The following is a 5,504-nucleotide window of genomic DNA, read 5'->3' as shown; positions in this document are numbered from 1 at the left end:
TTACGTACAGAGATTGTTCCAGATTCTCTGAATCTTTGGATGATATTATGCACTGTAGATGATGATAACTTCAAACTCTTTGCAATTTTTCTCTGAGAAACTCCTTTCTGATATTGCTCCACTATTTTTCGCCGCAGCATTGGGGGAATTGGTGATCCTCTGCCCATCTTGACTTCTGAGAGACACTGCTACTCTGAGAGGCTCTTTTTATACCCAATCATGTTGCCAATTGACCTAATAAGTTGCAAATTGGTCCTCCAGCTGTTCCTTATATGTACATTTAACTTTTCCGGCCTCTTATTGCTACCTGTCCCAACTTTTTTGGAATGTGTAGCTCTCATGAAATCCAAAATGAGCCAATATTTGGCATGACATTTCAAAATGTCTCACTTTCAACATTTGATATGTTATCTATATTCTATTGTGAATAAAATATAAGTTTATGAGATTTGCAAATTATTCCATTCCTTTTTTACTCACAATTTGTACAGTGTCCCAACTTTTTTGGAATTGGGTTTGTATTTGAATGTTGCGCAGCGAGCTCATTGGCTACCAATACAGGAGAGAACCAATCAGCTGTGCCATGTGATAATGATGTCATTAGGTCAGATTGAGTTAGACCTATCGGACTGTGGCATCTAGAGTTTCATGCCAGAACTCTGTGTTTATCACGTAATAAAACAGTTATCACACTTCTGTTGCGACATTACTGTCGGATCCAATATAATCACAGCATTGTCTTTAAGTTTAAATCTTTCTGAAAATCCTGCATCGAATTTTGCCTTGTTTGTAAACGAATCCACAGTAAAATGAAGTGAACAAAGGACCAAGTGATTATTGATGTGGTCTGGAACTTCATTACAAATAAAGTTCATTCACACTTTCCCAATGTTGGGATCAGAAGGTAAGCAATGTAAACACTGTTTTTCCACAACTTGGCACCGCACAGCATCTTGTTGTATTCAGATCCAGCTTTATCGTTTTGTTTCTGTGTAGACCTGCACGTTCGCCTCTCTCACAAACACTATGGGCCTCTTTTATAAAGTGTGTGTACGCTCAGATTTGATCTTAGAGTGTGCACGCGCTTAAATCCACACCAACACTCATATTTGTAAAAACTGCCTTTGACGTAGAAAAGTGCTTATCATCACGTCAGGATCTGAGCAGACGTTTTATTGTTGGAGTACTGCAGGTTTTTGGAAAAGTAAGCTGTTCTTGCAGCTCGCTGTTCTAAATTAAAAGATTTGGACGATGACTGCTGATCTTTTGTTAATGTTAATGTTAATGACATTAACTAGGAGTCGTTTACAAGGCAGAGAGCTGAAATTAAAAGGCTGAAACTGAATTTGCACGCAAGTTCAAGATCATTTGCAATTCATAGATTTCACAACTGAAAGAGACACGTTCATGCGTTTTCTGTGCGAACGTTCATTTTATGAATCACACATGCATACTTGAGAGATGATCTTAAGATCGAATTTAGGATGGTTTTTGCACAACATTTTATAAATGAGACCCTAGATTCACAAATCGGTGGGCGGGGCTAAACAGACAGCGATGGCTATCTTATTCTGCGGAGGCGGTGCTTATCCACACTATTTTACGTAATAGAGTGGTACATTCCACAAGCTGTCGTTTTGGCAGACTGACTTCAATATAAGTTGTTTTTAGACTAACGCAGAAGTTTTGAGTTCTGAAACTTACAGGATGTTTTTTTTTTATAGTACAAAGACCAAATCAAAAAGATCAAGGGATTCTGGTTTCTCAGGTAATGTCCCATTTAAATTGTATTAATATTTCATAATATTGCAACTTTAATCAAATAAATGTGTTAATTCTACCATACTAATCCCACAAGCAGATGGGAAATTCTGCTTACATTATGAGGACACCACATGAACCAAAACAATCAAAGGTGAATCTAAGAGCACAAAGTGACATTTGAGTCCGGCAGCTGTCGATGATACCTTGTAAGACCTTAAGTGACCCTTAACTGAGGACCTCTGAATAATAATGTGTCAATACAGCTAAAGAAAGGTTAGAGTGTCAAACATGTAGCTAAACAAAAAAAGGACAAGGCATAATGCAAGAGGAGGTCTCTCTCTCTCTGCCATTCTGTTTGTGTCCCTGTTTGGTGCTCCGGGGGTCCAGCCAGTTCCAGAATGGTCCCAAGGCTCTGTCATATAAGATTATAGTGTGTGAAGAAGGTGGCCGGAAGGCGTTCTCTCAGTCACAGCTGTCTGGCCCGCTTTCGGTGATGGCAGGCGACAAAATGAAAAGCTCTCAATTCCATGGCTTTAGTGCAGCAGAGTTGCACCCCTCTCCTGCTGTTACCGAGGACATCTCCTGATGGAAATCAAGTGTATGCTTGGCCCACTGCAATGTAATAAATATAATTTCATATAGTGAGTTCCCTGGAATGAGGGTCAACTTAATAATGGTGCTTCCTCAGCTCCTGGGGATAAAGCATTCGAGTTTTTGAATTGTTCTTCTTTTATTTTCATATATTGCTTGATAGTATATCTAATATCACCATGGTCTACAGAAACTGCTAAAAATCAACACAAATTAAATAAGAACAAACTCTATGAATTCAGGACATTTCTGCTGCTTTCTTGTGTGGCTGCAGTAGCGTGTGTTTGTGTGGACATGCCACCTTGAAACTATGGAAATATTTTGCCTCCAACCTTTTTGGAAGCTCATAAATGAACATAGTGCTTCATATCACATATTTGTCAAGCTGTCTTTTTAGTTCTTTCTTTGTGTGTGAATCTGAACCATACAGCACAACTAGTGAGGTAAAATTTATGAACAATTACTGTCATAAGTCGGTGGTTTTTAGTAAATTAAAACATATAGCACTTCCGATTTCTGAAATGAACAACACTTATGAGTTGTTTTTATGCACACCAAGGCTACATTTATTTGATCAAAAATACAGTAAAAACGTTGTAAAATATTATTACATTTTAAAACAGTTTTTATTGCTATATTTAAAAAAAATGTAATTTATGATGGCAAAGCTGAATTTTTAGCAGTCATTACTCCAGTCTGTAGCATTCTAATATGCTGATTTGATGTTTAAGAAACAAACATCACTGTTGAAAACAGTGATTATTATGTGAGTGGAAACCATGATATGATTATCTGATGAATGTAAAGTTCAAAAGAGCAACATTATAACTAGTTTGTAACATTGTAAATGTCTTCAATGCCACTTCTGATCAATTTAATGCACCCTTGTTTTTTTTGTTTTGTTTTAACTGTTCCCAAACTTTCGAACAGTATAGTGTATGCAAGCAAAAGTGTATTTGAGTTAACGTTTATCAAAATGAATTGGGATAGAATTAAATTACCCCAAATTTTAAATAAATTTAAGAGCTTATGGATTGGATTTCAATAAGGAAATATGTATTGATGACCATTCAACACACAAGCACATCAAAGTGCATTGCATTGAGCAAACTTCACATTGTCTTTTTGTGAAAAAATGCCAAGAAATGTCCACAAACTTGTTTCTCGCACATACTGTTAAGGCAGCAGATGTGAATGAGCGAAAGTTAGTGAAATTTGCATATGGTTCATCTGCCCTCAAAATACCTTGCCACATAGCTTGAGAACCACTGGGCTGCACATTACGCAGCTGGGATTTCTCATAAATCCCTGCGCTCCCAGGATTAATATCATGCTTCCTTAGGAACCGCTCCGCGATCAGTGCCGGTTACATGCCACCAACCAGAATTTACCACCACGGCCAGCAGGCATGATTCAGGCCTTGGCGGGACACTTCTTTCTTGGCTCCCTCTCTCTTCAGTGGTGTCCGCACCTGAGCTCAAAGCTCAGATGATGGATGGACGGAACACAGATATCAGCCTTGTCATCTATTGATGGCTTTTAAAGTACCCGAGAGGGAAGTCAGGCTGTAGGCCTCACCTCCACCTCAGCGCGAGCCGACTCACTAGCCCCGATAGCTGCTGACATCCATCATCTTTCTCACGCCTCGCATGCCCTCATCATGTGAGTAATGAGACGCGGCTTGGAGAATCTTAATGGATCTGCAAGCTCCTAACTCTTCTCAAACATGAAAAAACATACTAGAGACCTACTTGTTCTTTCAAGGTATCCTTGCCCACAGTAATTGGAAAAGAAATTGAGCAGATTAATTGTCATGAAAGACACATCAGTCAAAGTGCAAGCACAACCTTTTAGCCGGAGCCTCTTTACAAGGCCAGCTTGAATGTCAATGGCAGCTGGTGCGTTTCACCAGTTTATTTTATTTTATGTTACGTATGTGATGATTGACTGATTGATTGATTGATTGATTGATTGATTTATTTTACCAGCATTTATTGATTGATTGATAGTGATGCACAAATTAATCAATTAAATGCAAATAATATGTGAATAAAAAATGAGGATTCTTTAATATTATTTTGTATTAGAAACAGCATTATGAAATAATAATAATAATAATAATAAAATAATAATAATAATAATAATAATAATAATAATAACAATTTTATTTATAAAAAATACAGACAATAATAATTGAAAATTATCTAAATAAATAATATTTGCTATATACTATACATACATTGCTGTAAATAATAATGATAATAATAATAATAATATAATTAATACTTACAACAATAGTGGTTATAAACAGGCAACATTTTTATTGACTATACTCATAATTGTAATTTTTAGAGCTTACAATTGATAACAAATGTAATCTTATTAGTTATATGCAGGGCTTGACATTAACCTTTTTGCTTACCAGCCACTGTGGTTATTAATAATAATAATAATTATTATTATTATTATTATTATTATTATTGTTGTTGTTGTTGTTGTTGTTGCTGTTGTTGCAGATTAGCATTACAAATAGATATTACAGCAGACATGACAAAAAAAGTGTTTTATAAATCAGTATATCGTCGATTATTACATTAAATCAATGTTAAAATTCATCAGCCCAGGTATGTGCCATAGTCGCCCATCAAAACGGTGCACATAATACATGTACTCCTGACTTTATCTGAGCAAAGATGGTACGGCAGGCTCTAAACATGTATTTTTATGTCCCGTCCAGACTATCACCACTGTTTTCCAGTATACAGAATAAACTCAAAGCAGAGTATGTTTTGAAGATCAAGCCTGAGGTTTGTCTTGCTCTCTTCTCCACTGAGAGCAACTTGAGGGTAAATCTTGTGCAATCTTGTGATGTACTGTAGCACTGATGGTGATGTAATTTATGTTATATTTTAGCTCACACTTGCTTTGTGCTATTTACACTTGTGCTACCTATTTAGAGACATGGGGGCGACCATGTGCACATAGTCTCCGAGGGGAAAAGTGTGAGGTGAAACAACACACTTTATGAATTAGATAAGAAAAAATGAAAACATTTATAAGGCCATATGGCTATTTACGGCTATCTCCTTAGAATCTCAATTGTTAAATCCAAATGTATCATTATGCTAATATCAGCCATCTCCAGCCAA

The sequence above is a fragment of the Sinocyclocheilus grahami genome, unplaced genomic scaffold (genome assembly GCF_001515645.1).
Source record: "Sinocyclocheilus grahami isolate Dianchi unplaced genomic scaffold, SAMN03320097.WGS_v1.1 scaffold1022.1, whole genome shotgun sequence".
NCBI classification, from domain to species: Eukaryota; Metazoa; Chordata; class Actinopteri; order Cypriniformes; family Cyprinidae; genus Sinocyclocheilus; species Sinocyclocheilus grahami.
This window is presented reverse-complemented; position numbering follows the sequence as displayed.